Source organism: Chenopodium quinoa, unplaced genomic scaffold (assembly GCF_001683475.1).
Source record: "Chenopodium quinoa cultivar QQ74 unplaced genomic scaffold, ASM168347v1, whole genome shotgun sequence".
NCBI lineage: Eukaryota > Viridiplantae > Streptophyta > Magnoliopsida > Caryophyllales > Amaranthaceae > Chenopodium > Chenopodium quinoa.
The window spans coordinates 828,225-844,315 of record NW_018742951.1 but is presented as its reverse complement, the minus strand read 5'-3'; the positions used below and the strand labels follow the sequence as shown (position 1 = coordinate 844,315).

The 16,091-nt window shown below is 40.0% G+C and overlaps 1 pseudogene; it reads right to left on the bottom strand.

The window, feature by feature from the left end:
• Positions 1-276: 276 nt before the first annotated feature.
• On the bottom strand, positions 277-4,522 carry LOC110728493 (annotated as a pseudogene).
• Between the last annotated feature and the right edge of the window lie 11,569 nt (positions 4,523-16,091).

The window sequence follows — 16,091 nt, the reverse complement described above, 5'->3', positions numbered from 1 at the left end:
GGATTTGGGGGGTGCTAAAACCCCATAGATTTCGCACCGGTTCAAAACCGGTGGGAAAAAGGACTTTTCGCACCGGTTCAAAACCGGTGGGAAAAAGGACTTTTCGCACCGGTTTTGGGTGAGAACCGGTGCCAAAAGTCCCAAAAAAATTTATATAAAAAAACTTTTAGCACCGATTCTGTTCCAAAACCGGTGCCAAAAGTGCCCTACAAAAAAAATTTTGATATATAAACAGTAACATATATATAAAGTTACATATTTTAATTATAAAAGGCTTTAATATTACAATTTTCGTCAAAAAAATAAATATCACGCAATGTTACATAAGCACAAACAACATGGACATGCAAAAGGCTCTCAGGCAGACTAACTAATTAAAGTTGGCTTTAGAAGCATTCCTCAAAGATCAGAAAATATCAGCCAAGGTTGTTTATGCCTATTTACTGATGCTAGGCATTCCTCAAGGAATTTGTATTGTTAGTGCCGGCCCTCCAATCGTGCTCAGTGTCAGCTATGCAGAAGTGGAACATTTTGTAATCTGCTAAGTACCTGTATGAGTGCATAAGAAGTGTCATTGTTGTTGCAAGACAAACTTTATTTCAGTCTTTCAAGTGATTTTAATAGGCCATATCTTGTGTGACAAAGCCATTTCTATTTTTTGACAAACCAAAATTTTGCCCTGTTTTTAGCAGGAACATAGAATGTTGTTTCTACTGGAACACCACATTCACCACCTGAGTCATTATTTGCGTAAAATGATCCTGAATCTGGTGAATCGGGTTCAGGATTTCCACTGAAAAACAGTCAATTACTAAACAAATTAGCATTCTTTCATGTATATTCATGTACACTACCTTTTTGTCACATGACAAATCATACAAAGATTCAATTGATACAGAACACAAACCTTGCAACCATAAAGGGTACAACGGATGCAATAGGCTCTACTTGTGCAGTGAATTGATCCCACTGTGAGACATATCCATTGGCGTAAGGCAAGTCTCCAATAAGGAAAACAACATCAATGTTGTTAATATCTTTGATGAGTTGATCTGTGGTATTCAATGCTCCTGGTTGATAGTTAGCATACTCATTTGATCCATCTCGTTCTCCCTAAGACAGGAAATATGCAGTTAATTTAATCTTCGATCAAACTTCAACATGACTTCTCAAGTACAACAGGAGGAAGGTATCTACCATACCTGACAGTTATCCCTATGCTATATACTTTATGTTTACATTGAACTAATCTATTGTACCTTTCCCATGTCACCAAAGATAACAACATGTTGTAATGAGCTCTCTCCGGGAATTGGAGGGGATTTGAACTTATACTTTTTGCTCCAAACATATGAACCATCAGATATTATGAGATGGCCCATCCTATAGGTGTATCTGAAGAATAACCAATGAACATAGTTATTTGTGAAGGTGAGAGCTGATAGTGGTATTTTACCTTAGCTTTTACGACTTTTAGTATTATAACTTAGCTGAAGTGAATAGCACTCCTCAGTTCTTACACTGTGTTTGGCCACAAATCCCTTAGAAAGCTAGTGTGTATAAATCAAGGATCACGCCATCCAATAGTGCGTGCAGGTGAACCTTCACATTTACAACCAAATAACTCAGTAATAGTATGTATGAATGCACAAATTATGAAAATGTTACAAGCAAGAAAACTCAGACAAAATCTAAATAGAAAATGTAGAATGATAAAACATGATTAACTTATATATCAATATTAGCATGACAAAATATAAATCAAGAAGATAAAGATCAAGGTGATGTTAAAGATGAAATTGCATACCACACATTTGATTGCGAATATATGTGAAAGTTCCAGAAGGCGATTGCATAGTAGCGCCACCAGGACACCCCCACTCCACAAAAGGGACTGCTTCATCTATGTTATAACCACTTGTCCATGTTACTGTCATCTGTAAAAATCACAAAGAGTGATATATGAGACAAAGTTTGAATTTTGAGATTGAAGAAATCAATTACAGTATAGGAGTGAACCATCTAAGAAATTGATACACAAAAACAATAGTGATGAAAGTCACAATATGTTGTAGTACCCTATGTTACTCAAAATCGAGTATACTCCATCAACATTTAGGTCCAAGATAGAGTTTCAAGTGTCCATACTCATGTTGAAGTGCTAAGAATCTAACATTTAAAGGTACTTGAGGAGAAATGAATCATCAATTGTCATATGCAAATTTCCAAAATTAATTTTGCTTAATTTTTTTTACTCAAGTAGATATAAACTAGATTAGCAATTCAACAAATTTAGCAACATGGTCTTCCTGACTTTAGGACTAGAGCTAGCTAAGTATCAATATTATGCTGCCAAAACTTGCACTAACTGCACTTCAGAAATTCAGACTTAACTACAGTGGTGCAAATGGCAGCATATAACTCAAACATGGCCAATAAACAAGCAATGTACTCTTCAATCTAATATTTTCCAAGAATAATATAAACTAAGAAGCCTAACTTAGAGATTTTGCTCAATAGTTAGTGCACTCAGAACTCCCTGACTAAATCATGCTAGCATAAACATCATTTGGAAAGACTTAATCTATTGGTGCATCCAATTTATGTGTGATAAATATAAGCTCAAGAACTTGCAACAAGATAAGACTTGCTTAATATACTTAAGTAGACTAGAAGACTCCTAGGACAACAATTCTATATTCTCAATTCTATCTAACTGACAAAACACATAAGGTAAACAGGATTATAGCTTGCAAAATCCATGAACAAGCAAAATTCACAATAAACTCAGATCATTAACATATCATATTAATTTCCAAAAAGCTAATCTAATTTTGTCAATATACTACTGATTAGTGCATTAACACAATTATACTCTTACAATCATCAAGCAGTGTTAACCTAATTGACCAGATCTTTTTTTTTTTTATTCAGATAAATCAAGTTATAAAAAAAAAAAATTAACCAACCTTAAATAATAACATGTAAGTAATACAAATTAAAATCTTCTTAGCCCATAGTCATATTACAAACATGCTTCTCAAGCCTGACATTATTAATTCTATCCTCTTCATGAAATCTACTAAGTATTATTTTAGTGCAGAGAAATACAAACTTCTTGATAAGCCACTTCCTCACATATACTGGATTCAACATATACTATTTAGGACCACCAAGCTCATTACTTAAATCTTATTAGTTATAGACTACCACATGGCATAAGTGTACTGAAACGTAGTCTAAAGCATAAAAGCATCTGGTAGACATATTAAAAATACAGTAGGCTTACTCTGCATAAATACATTAATAAAAACTAAAAATTAGTTAAACCATGAATTTATAAATAATCTCCCCGGCCTTTAAAAAAATTGGACCAAGACAAGAACCCCCCAAAACTCAAAGCTCAGAAAAAGAAATAATAATTGCAACAACCAGACACAGCATGAAATATATCTTGTTTGGATGCAAAGGCCAAAATTTACCAGAGAAACTCACCTCTACTGGCTCCAACTCTAAAGAAAATCTGATGCAAGTTATACAAAATGGGTGGTCACATTCTGATAGCACACATTACACTCTATCTCTTGACTGCGTTTCAGCCCAACAACCACTCCCCAACCCAGCCCCGACAACCACCCCCTCCCCTCGCACCACCACCGAAACCACCCTCCTTCCAGAGCCACATAAGCGCAATAGACCCCCCACCCCAGCCCCACCAACGAAACTGCCCAAAACTTGAATTCCTTAACCCGAAACCACCCTAACTCCCATCCCTTTCCCCACCAGAAACCCCCACCCCTTTCCCTGACCCGAAATCACCGTAGACTCGAAACTCTACCCCTGAAACCATTCCCCCACCCCTAAAATTTGTGAATTTGTGTTTTTCCTATAAAATAAAATAAATAAACTACAATTCACAAATTAGAAACCAAATTTGACTCAATTATCAAACTAGAGTCCAAAAATTACGTTAAATTCTTCGACTTTGTATAACCAATAGTTCAATTTTCCAACTTCGAATAACCCTAAATTGAGTATATACTAACAATTAAATACACGATTAACACTAGATTGTCAAAATTAATATTAGATGATTAAAGAAAAAGAAGCATCTAACCTTAGAGACTACTTCAATGGAGGAGAGAAAGCTCAGAAGCCCGTTCAATTGAGAATTTCGAGTACGCTTAAATGGAGGAAAGAGAGAGGAAAGAGTACAGCGAGAAACGCTTAAATGGACGAGGGAGAGAGGAAGGAGTACGGCGAGAAAGATATGAAGGAGTATAGAGAGAGGAAGGAGTACAGAGAGGTACGTTTTAATGGAGGAGAGGAAGAGGAGAGAGAGGTAGCGCATACGAGAGAGGAGGAAAGATCGAGGAATTGAAGGAGAAAGAAAGAAGAATATAAGCGGTTTTTTTTTATTTGATAACACTTTTTTCACCGATTTTGTTAGAACTGGTGTGAAAAACATACTTTTCCCACCGGTTTTCAAAAACCGGTGCGAAAAGTGCGATGCCTATTTCATTTTTTTTACTAGTGTACGGCTACGCTCGTACATGTCGCTTGTGATTTTGCGACGCTCGGCCTCGACGCCCTAGGCTCGATATCCGACGTCTATATTCGTAAAACTCTGTCAACTCATTAAATCCTTTCGGATTAATTCGTCGTCTCGGATGGGTGATTCGATTGGGTTCGACCCGAAGGGTTCAGTTAAGATTAAGCTGTAATATCAATTGTACCTTGATATTACTGATCGGAAGCGGCCTCCACCTATGCATTCTGATCACTTGATCTTACTGAAGAATTAACTCTGTAATAATTCTAAACCCTCTATCGGAAGAACACCCTTGTTGGAAGGACACCATTCCTTTTAATCTCCCACTTGTCCTTCCGGACAAGTGTGCATACAGTGTATAGCTCATTTCCTATGTCTCTTAATGTTTCTTCGTGAACTATATGGTAAGATTCATTGTCATCCTTATTACGTTTAGAAGTGTTTCTCGATCACCGAGTTCGACTGTTAATAACCAGATGATTTTTAAATCAATCTGAGCACATCCATGCGTTTTCACAGTCTCGCTCTTTGAGCGGCCTTGTAAACAACAAAACATTTTCCTATTGTTTATAGGGGGAAAATCCCAGTCTTGCATTGTAAGTTCCTCTTACTAAGAGGAATTAGTCTCCCGAGTGTTCCCGTTATGATCCCCAGTTACGGTAGACGTTAGGAAACATCAAAGAGTCTAGTACTCAAACAAGAAAACTTCACAATACTCATGGTCGGAGGAAACAGGTTCCGATAGTCATAATTAGATATGTACTTATGAAAATTTTGAAATTTCTTAAAGTACTCTCATAGGTCTTATCCAGTATAGTTCCAAATTGTACCTGTGCAAATGATTTATGACTGTCACGTCCTCACAGCACAAGAAATGGTGTTGTAAATCATACTACACACTAATCTCTTGTGGTCATCAATCGTCCATCAGTTGGATGACCTCGATTAGGGATAACTTTCGATTTAAATACTCAATGTTCACTTAACAGGTGTTTCTTTATCCAAGACATGGTCTTGATACCCTGTTTTGAATATTTCTATAAATTGAATGGACTCATTATTTAATTCTAAACCATAATTAAATAACAATAGAGTGAATGATAATTTTGCACAAAAATTAATTACTCCATGAATGAATGGTTTCATTACAATGTCTTACATTAAACATCGTATTTAATTATAACACATGTACAGGGAATTTCAAAGCCAGTCTCCAACATGCTTGATTCCCGTCGCCTTAATGTGCTTGTTGTGTTTCACCTGAGGCAGCGGTTTAGTCAAAGGATCGGCCACATTATCACCTGTGCCAATCTTACAAATTCTTATTTCACCTTCGGATTTCCATTCCCTTATCATGTGAAATCGCCTTTGCACGTGTTTGACCTTCTGGTGTTCTCTCGGCTCCCTGGCCTGAGCGATAGCTCAATTGTTATCACAATAGAGGTTTATCGGCCCCTTGATTGAGGGTACAACACCAAGTTCGTTGATGAACTTGCGAATCCAAACAGCTTCCTTGGCAGCTTCTGAAGCGGCCAAGTACTCGGCTTCAGTTGTAAAGTCTGCAGTGGTGCTCTGTTTGGCACTCTTCCAGCTGAACGCTCCTCCATTCAAATAGAATACGTATCCTGACTGTGACTTCGAGTCGTCTCTGTAACCTTCAATAACCAGTTCTTTATGGCCTCTATACACCAGGAATTTATCCTTGTTCCTTTTCAGGTACTTTAGGATATTCTTGGCCACAGTCCAATGCGCCTCTCCTGGGTTCGATTGGTATCGGCTCGTTGCACTCAGGGCATACGATACATCTGGCCTTGTACATATCATAGCATACATGATCGATCCAATCAGCGAATCATATGGGATCTGATTCATTCTTTCTCGCTCAACCCAGTTGAATCGATACATCTGGCCTTGTACATATCATGGCATACTACACATATGGGACACTGTTTCTTGCTGAGAGTTATGCCATGGGACATGGGTAAATGCCCTCTCTTGGCATTCTCCATGTTGAATCGACCCAGTACCTTATCAATGTAAGTACTTTGGCTTAATCCAATCATCCATTTAGATCTATCTCTGTAGATGTTGATGCCTAATATGTACTGTGCCTCTCCTAAGTCCTTCATTGAAAAACACTTTCCTAACCAGCCCTTTACGGACTCTAGTAATTTTGTGCTGTTTCCAATGAGAAGTATGTCATCGACATACAGGACTAGGAATGCAATAACCCTCCCACTGACCTTCTTGTATACACAAGATTCATCTGGATCTTGATAAAACCAAACTTGTTAATGGCTTCATCAAATCGTAGATTCCATCTTCTACTGGCTTGCTTCAGTCCATAAATGGATTTCTTCAGCTTGCAAACCTTTCCAGCGTTGCCTGGATTGACAAAACCTTTTGGCTGTGTCATATACACAATTTCTTCAAAAATTCCATTTAGAAAGGCGGTTTTGACATCCATCTGCAATATTTCATAATCGTAATATGCAGCAATCGCTAGGATGATCCGGACGGATTTTAGCATTGCAACTGGTGATAAAGTTTCATCATAGTCAATCTCGCGGATTTTTCTATAACCTTTTTCCACCAGTCTAGCTTTGTATATCGATACATTTCCATCCTTGTCTGTCTTCACTTTGAAGATCCATTTGCAACCAATAGGTGTATAACCCTTGGGAATTTTCACCAAGTCCCAGACTTGATTTTAAGACATGGAGTCCATCTCGGATCTCATGGCCTCTTTCCATTTTGCAGAGTCGAGGCTTGTCATAGCTTGCTTGTATGTCGCTGGCTCATCACCGTCCATGACTAGGATGTCCTGATCATCGGTTAAGACGATACCGAGGTATCTGTCTGGTTGAGATCATTGTCGTTGCGACCTACGAAGGGTAATCGGTTGAGCATTTTCATTGTCAGTTTGATTCTGACCAATCTTCTTAGATGCTTCCAAAGCATATAGATTTTCAGTTTTATCAGGTTGACATTGTTGCTCGTCCTCTCGAACTTCATCGAGTTCGATTTTCCTCCTACTTGTCATTTTGGAAAGGTGATCCTTCTCCAAAAAGACACCATCATGAGCAACAAACACTTTGTTCTCGGATTTATTGTAGAAGTAATACCCTTTGGTTTCTTTAGGATATCCCACAAAGAAACACTTATCCTATTTGGGGTGAAGTTTGTCCGAAATTAATCGCTTGACATATGCTTCGCATCCCCAAATATTGAGAAAAGACAACCTAGGAGGTTTTTTTAGTCCATAATTCATATGGAGTCTTTTCAATAGCCTTTCACGGAGCGCTGTTCAGTGTTTGTGCTGCAGTTTGTAGCGCAAGTCCCCAGAAAGAGATAGGGAGTTCACTAAGACCCATCATTGATCGAACTGATCGAAGTGCTTTAATTTTCTTTCAAGTTCGATTCCTCCGTTCGGACACTCCGTTCCATTGAGGAGTTCCAGGAGGTGTCAACTCTGAAAGAATACCATTTTCTTTCAAGTGATCGTCGAATTCATGGCTCAAATATTCGCCACCTCGATCCGATCGAAGTGCTTTAATTTTCTTGCCAAGTAGATTTTTAACTTCTTTCTGAAATTCTCTGAATTTCTCAAAGGATTCATATTTATTCGACATTAAGTAGATATAGCCGTATCTACTTGATAAGTGGCATTTATGCCACTATTCGGGATCCTTTTTCCTACCATTTCCCTCCATTTATCGCTTGTTTAGTCCTATTTTGCCGTGCTTCTCCATATATTGCACAACAATGCTATTTCCCTCGTACTTCCCCTCTACTTTACATTTTTTGTACTGTTTTTGGGTGTTTTCCTGTGTTTTGCAGGTAAACCAATCGATACGTGAAGTAGAAGAAAGTTCGGAAAAGTTTCAAGAGCCGGTTTCAATAGCAAATCAAGTGAGGAGCTTCTAATCAGGCTGCGCGCCCAGGAGAGCCCTCTCTCCTGCTCTGCGCGGGCGCGCAACCCAAGGGAGAGGGCGCGCATTCAAGGCCAAATCAGGATGTATACCTCGTAGATGCCTCGCACCCTGTAGAAGGCGCACTCATCATTCTGCGCGGGCGCGATGATTGCTGGAGAGGGCGCGCAGATTAGCTTGAACTATTGAAGATACAAGGAAACTTTCTGTAGATGCCAAACGCGCTCTGTTGAGGGCACGCAGTATACTTCTCGGGCGCGCAGATGTTAGTAGAGGGCGCGCACAATGAAGTTCGCGGGCGCGCATACCTTAGTAGAGGGCGCGCATATCATCCTGCGCGGGCGCGCAAAGAGCTGTAGCGGGCGCGCACGCTGTCAGCCTAGCCCGTTTTTATTTCCCTGTTTAAAAGCTGATTTGGGAAGGAATGAAAGGAGCTATTCCATTTAGGGCAAAGTGCTTAGAACATTTCTAGAGAGAGAATAGCCTCCATTAATACTTGTATAAGTTTCTAGAGAGAGAAAGTTCAAATTATTAGTTTTTTTATCATCCAAACTTTAATCTTTAATATAGATTAGTGCTTTGATCATCCTTGTAATCAATATTAGAGAATTCTATTGGATTTTTGGTAGTTCACCATTGAAGGTTCAAAAACCCATTTTCTTATTTCAATACAAAGTTGAAGCTTTGTAAGCTCTTTCTATCTTTATCTTTTTTATTTTGGTTTATTTACATATTTCAATTATTTTTGAAAGTTATGTTTATGATTTTGATTATGGCCAATATTTTGGGTATTGTTGATATGAGTAGTTTCTCTCTCCTAGGCTATACTTTTAGCTAGGGGAAGGGGAATGGATGACTTGGTTGCTATTTGATTAAATACTTGATTTTTGGGGATTTAAACCCTTGTTGTATGAACTTGTGCTTATTGTTATATGGTTGATGTTGTGCACCATTGAATATATTATTACATGTCCTAATTGATGCGCGGGAGTGATCATGTTAGGATAGATCGTAGTTTATACATTGCTTAATCAATTCCATGGGAATGAGTTGTGTTAAATAGGATTTTTGATCCCTTATTTGTGAATCCTTGATTATCTATGTGTTTAGCTCTTAATCTCCAAGTTTGACGTTCCCCGATCCCCCTAGCGTTTTTAATCTTATAGTTTCCAATACTTGTTAGTCTTTGTTAATTGTTAGAGTAATTTTGTTAGCCTTAGTTTATTCATTGTCTTGTATTTAGTTATTAGATTGATCATAGAAATCTTCAATATCAAACCATAATACCCCCCCTTTTGTTACTTGCAATTTATCCTAGATTTCGTATTAATTGTGCTAAACCCCCGTTTCCTTGGGAATCGACCCTACCTTACCGCTATCTAAAGTAAAATTGATAGAGTTAGCATAGGAGATATAAATTGTAATTTTTGGTCTAGGTAGTAGTAACGACCTATTACCATCCGATCAAATTTTGGCGCCGTTGCCGGAAAAGAGGCTTATTTTGCACATTTATTTGCGTTATTAGTGGATTTGTTGCTTTTTATTTTGTTCTTTTTCCACTTGCTAGTCATTGCTAATTATTTGTTTAGCTTTGGTGAATGCAAAGACGATCTCAAGGACCACCTACTCACAACCTTGATCACGAAATCGACCGCACCTTGAGACAAGTCCGTAGACTTTATCAAGAAGAGGGACGAGGTTTTGGTGCCATTTTTTATAGTGAAAGTGATTCTTGGTCCTCACATTCCCAAGGTGACGAAATGGCAGGACAACAAGTGGATGTTTTATTTCGTGAGTTCGGTAATCCAGAGGATTATGAGCTCACCGGTGGGATATTGCTACCCGTCACGGAAACTAATTTCACCATCCATCCTCAATACACTCGAATGGTTCAAGCGGAGCAATTCTCAGGTTCGCCAAGTGAAGACCCCATTGAGCATCTTGATAGATTTCTTGAACTTTGTGCCATGATAAAAACCAACCAAGTTTCTCAAGAATACATTCGGATGCACCTATTCCGACAATCTCTTGCGGGGAGGGCAAAGAAGTGGCTCAAGCAAGTCAAGCCTAATTCTCTCACAACATGGAGGGAAATTGTCCAAGCATTTTTGAAAAGGTTCATCTCCGAAGAGAAAACCGCCGACATGAGGAGGAAGATTGCATCTTTTGAACAAGAAGCGGAGGAAAGCCTTAGTGAAGCTTGGGAGAGGTTTAAAGAGTTGGTGCAAGCATGTCCTCACCTTGAATACAATCAAAGCTTACTCATGAGGTTCTTCTATGATGGTTTGGAACAGATGTCTCGAGTTAATTTGGATGCGGGGGCGGGTGGACAATTGATCAAAGTCCCTCAAAATCAAGTTGAAGCAACAATTAAAGAGGTAGTCAAAAACTACTCTTTGGGAGGTAGAAAGAGGAATGTGCCAAAAAAAGGTGGAAAATATGAGTTGGAAAAAGTTGATCAATTGCAACATCAAATTGAGCTTTTGACAAAGGGGCTCGCAAAGTTGATCATGGCAAGAAGGATTTAAGGGAAATGGAGGAGGAGTAGCTTGGAGACAACCACCACCCGGATTTGGAAACCAACCCCAACAATGGAACCAACAAGCTCAACAACCATACAATTCCAACCTTCAATACCAAAACCCTCCTCCACACCAAAACCAATATCAAAACCAAAACCTAAGAGGAAACTACCCAAAGAACCATCAACAAAATAACCAACACCAATACCAAAATCAAAACCAAGCAACTCAAAGAAGTCAAGAGCAAGTGTCTCAACCCGATTCTACTCAAACCCAAATTCTTCAACATCTTCAAGCCATGAACCAACAAATTCAAGAAGTCAAGGCCCATTACAAGACGGTCTATTCACAACTAGCTCAATTGGCCGAGAGGGTTCCTTTCAACTCATCTTCTACTTTGTCTGGACAATCACAAACCAACCCTTCAAACATTGTAAAACCCGACTCTTGCAAGGCAATCACATTGAGATCGGGTACATCTTATGAGGGTCCCAAAGAAGAGGATAGCAAGGAAAATAAGGAAGGAGAAGAAAATATGAGTGAAGATAAAGAAGTTGAAGAAGAGAAGGTTGATGAGAAAGAGAGAAGTACGGAGAAAAAGAAGTCTAAGGATGTGGTGACATCCTCAACTTCTAGTGAGGCTAGAAATCTTGATGGACCGGTTCCTTTTCCCGGTCGGCTTGCGGAGAGAAAATTGAATGACAAATTTGCAAAGTTTCTAAGTGTGATGAAAAACTTACACATTAACCTCCCTTTCATTGAGGTTGTCACACAAATGCCTTCATACTCCAAGTTCTTGAAAGACATTCTCACCAACAAGAGGAAGCTTAATGATGAGCTTATCACTCTTCCACATCAAGTGAGTGCACTTGTTCAACACAAAATGCCTAAGAAGCAAAAGGATCCGGGAAGCTTCACCTTGACGGTTAAGATTGGGAACATGGAAGCTAAGGGTGCCTTAGCCGACCTTGGAGCAAGTGTTAGTTTGATCCCTCTATCCATTGCTCAAAAGCTTAACATTGAGATGATCACCACAAGGAAAAGCATCCAATTGGCCGATCGTTCGGTGAGGCTACCTTGTGGTGAGCTTGAAGATGTCCCTATTCAAGTTGGGCATATCTATGTGCCTTATGACTTTGTATTAATGGATCTGGAAGAAGATGTGGATACACCTTTGATTTTGGGTCGTGAAGCTCTTAAGACCTTGGGGGAGGTAATCAATTGCAAGAACAATACCATTACATGTGAGGTAGCCGATGAAAAAATTGTCTTTGAATTCTCCAAGCTACTCAAGACCCCCATGGTTGAGAAGTGCTATAGAGTTGATGTCGTGAATGAAGAACTAGATTGTTTGGGAAGGGTCATGATGAGTCCTCAAGATCCAATGGTTGAAGCTCTCACATGCGAAGAAGAGTACTTCTCTCAAGAAGCAAAGGAGTTTGCCATGGCCATTGAAGAAGCCAAAGAGGGGGAAGCGAGTGATTCTAAGCATGAGGAGCTAGAATTTGAGGAGGAAAAATTTGAGGAGAGTCCTAAGCCTCCTCCCAAGGTAGAACTCAAACCCTTTCCCCCTTCTTTGAAATATGCTTATCTTGGAAATGAAGGGGAATACCCTATTATTGTTAATGCTTCCCTTGATGGTCTTGATTTGGAAAAATTGATTGTTGTTTTGAGAAAATATAGAAATGTGATAGGGTATAGCATTGATGATATCAAGGGTATTAGCCCTTCTTTATGCATGCATCGTATTCACCTTGAGGATGACCAATCCACCTCTATTGAGCCTTAAAGGAGGTTGAACCCCAACCTCCAAGAGGTTGTCAAGAATGAAATTTTTAAATTGCGTGAGGCGGGTATAATCTTTGCTATCTCCGATAGCAAGTGGGTTAGCCCGGTTCACGTGGTTCAAAAAAAGGGTGGAATGACCATTGTCAAGGGAGATGGAGGAGAGGAAATCTCCACCCGGACGGTGACCGGGTGGAGGATGTGCATTGATTATAGGAAGTTGAACAAAAACACTAAGAAAGATCATTTTCCTCCCCCCTTCATGGACCAAATGTTGGAAAGACTCTCCCATCATGCTTTCGTTTGCTTTTTGGATGGATATTCTGGCTTTTTCCAAACTCCCATCCATTCCAATGATCAAGAAAAAAATACTTTTACGTGTCCATACGGGACATTTGCATACCGAAGAATGCCATTCGGGTTATGCAATGCTCCCTCAACTTTCCAACGTTGCATGACCTCCATTTTTTCTGAAAATGCTTGAGAATGAGATTGAAGTTTTTATGGATGATTTTAGTGTTGGTGGCTCGTCTTTTGACACATGTCTTATTAACCTTGAGAAAGTTTTGAAAAGGTGTCAAAAGACGAGTTTAGTGTTGAATTGGGAAAAATGCCATTTTATAGTCAAGGAAGGTATTGTCCTAGGCCATAAAGTATCAAAAAAGGGCATTGAAGTCGACTCGGCTAAGGTTTCGGTGATTGCTAAGTTGCCCCGTGCTACCTCTGTGACGGGAGTGAGAGCTTTTCTTGGGCATGCCGGTTTTTACCGGAGGTTTATCAAAAAAATTTCATCAATCGCCCGGCCCTTAACCGAGTTACTCAAGGAAGCTCTCATCTCCTCTCTTGTTGTGCAAGCTCCGGATTGGAGCTTGCCCTTTGAATTAATGTGCGATGCTAATGATCTTGCAGTAGGTGCCGTACTTGGACAAAAGAAAGAAGGGAGATCTTGTGTCATCTACTATGCAAGTAGAACACTCGACGAAGCTCAAAGGAATTATACCATAACGGAGAAGGAAATGCTAGCGGTTGTCTTTGCTATGGACAAGTTTAGATCCTACTTTATATGCTCCAAGGTGATCGTGTACACGGATCATGTAGCGGTTTATCATCTCATGACCAAAAAGGAAGCAAAACCGCGTCTCATCCATTGGGTTCTTTCGCTACAAGATTTTGATATTGAGATGAGGGATAAAAAGGGAGCGGAGAACTATGTAGCGGATCACTTGTCCAGGCTTCCTTTTGAGAATAAGGAAGATGTTCCTATCAATGATGAAGTGGGATTTGAGATCCTCATGGCTATGGCGTCAACATCAAGCCCTTGGTATGCGGACATTGCCAATTATCTTGCATGTGGAGTCGTTCCCCCGGAATTCTCCTCTCAACAAAGGAAAAGATTTTTCAAGGAAGTGAGGAGATATTTTTGGAATGATCCTTATTTATTCAAGCAATGTGGAGATGGCCTTTTGCGGAAATGTGTCCCAGATCATGAGATTGAGGGGGTTCTTGAACATTGCCACTCATTGCCGTGTGGAGGGCATGGAGGAGTTGAAAAGACCATGGACAAGATCTCTCAATCTCTTCTTTGGTGGCCAACAATGCACAAGGATGCCCATAAATTCATTTCAAGGTGTGACAAGTTCAAAAGGAGTGGCGGCATAACCAAACGTGACGAAATGCCTCAACAAAGCATTTTGGAGGTTGAGCCCTTTGATGTTTGGGGGGTCGACTTTATGGTGCCTTTTGTCTCTTCTTGTGGAAATCTCTATATCTTGGTAGCGGTGGACTGTGTGACCAAGTGGATCAAAGCTATACCCTCCCCCACCAATGACCACAAGGTTGTGCTCAAGCTCCTTAAGAAGGTTATTTTCCCGCGATTTGGGGTTCCAAGAGTTCTAATTAGTGATGGTGGTTCTCATTTTGCCAAGAAACAACTCGAAACTCTCCTCAAACGATATAGGGTTCATCACAAAGTCGGCTTACCTTACCACCCCCAAACTCAAGGACAAGTGGAAGTATCAAATAGGGAGATCAAGGACCTCCTTGAGAGGATGGTGAACAAGTCTAGAAAAGATTGGTCTCTCAAACTCGGTGATACTCTTTGGGCCTTAAGGACGGCGTACAAGACCCTCATTGGTACAACCCGTTACCGGTTGGTTTATGGCAAGGCTTGTCATTTGCCGGTCGAGTTGGAATACTAGGTTGGTGGGCCATCAAGGAGCTTAATATGGACCTTGGGGAAGCCGGAAAGAAAAGGATGATGAAATTGAATGAATTAGAGGAGCTTCGTTTTGATGCATATGAGAATTCAAGGCTTTATACGGAGCAAACAAAGAAGTGCACGATCAAAGGATAAAGTTTAAAGAATTCAAGGTTGAAGATGAGGTTCTACTTTTCAACTCTAGACTTCGTCTTTTTCCCGGAAAACTGAAATCCAAGTGGTCCGGTCCTTTCAAGGTTTCTAATGTCACTCCCTATGGGTCCTTTGAGCTAGACGCGGGCAATCATAAGTTTTGGGTTAACGAACACCGCATCAAACTCTATCATTCAAAGAACGAAGTTGGTCGTATTGAGTGCCTTAGGCTTGATCCCATGGATTACGAGCCTTCTCTTGTACAGCCTTAACGAATCGGAGCAACGGTCAAACTAATGACCCTAAAAAGAAGCGCTTCTCGGGAGGCAACCCGGACCCCTTTCTCCCTTCTATTCTTTGAATTTTTGATTTTCGTAACTAGATTTTATGATTGGATCTAATCCATAGTTGTTTTATTGTAGGTCACGTAGGCCCAAGGAAGGAGCACAATGAAGAGAATTAACGACATTCACGCGCTTTCGATGATCTCGGGATGGGAGCTCTCGAAGCCAGTTCCGTAATGGAATATTGTCGTTTTGAACTTGAACTTTTGTATGCTTTTGATGGGGTTTTAATATTTGATAAACATTATAGTTTTATGTGTTAGGAATTTTTAGTAGAGTTAGAGAACATTTTGAGATTGATTGTAGGAGGAAAAATATTCTGTAGATGCCTTGAGAGGGCTCTACAGGGCGCGCAAGTGTTAAGGCCAACTGCAGAAAATTTCTGTAGATGGCGTGAGAGCCCTCTACAGGGCGCGCATAAAGATTGCGCGGGCGCGCAGAGTCCCTTGCGCGGGCGCGCATGCTTTCTGAAAAAGGGGACAATGTTTCTGTAGATGGCTTTCGCGCCCGTGAGAGGGCTCTCACAGGTCTGCGCGGGCGCGTACAATTCTAGTTCAGAAAAACGCAGGTATGCTTCTTTCACCCTCATTTTCACTCTCAATCTCT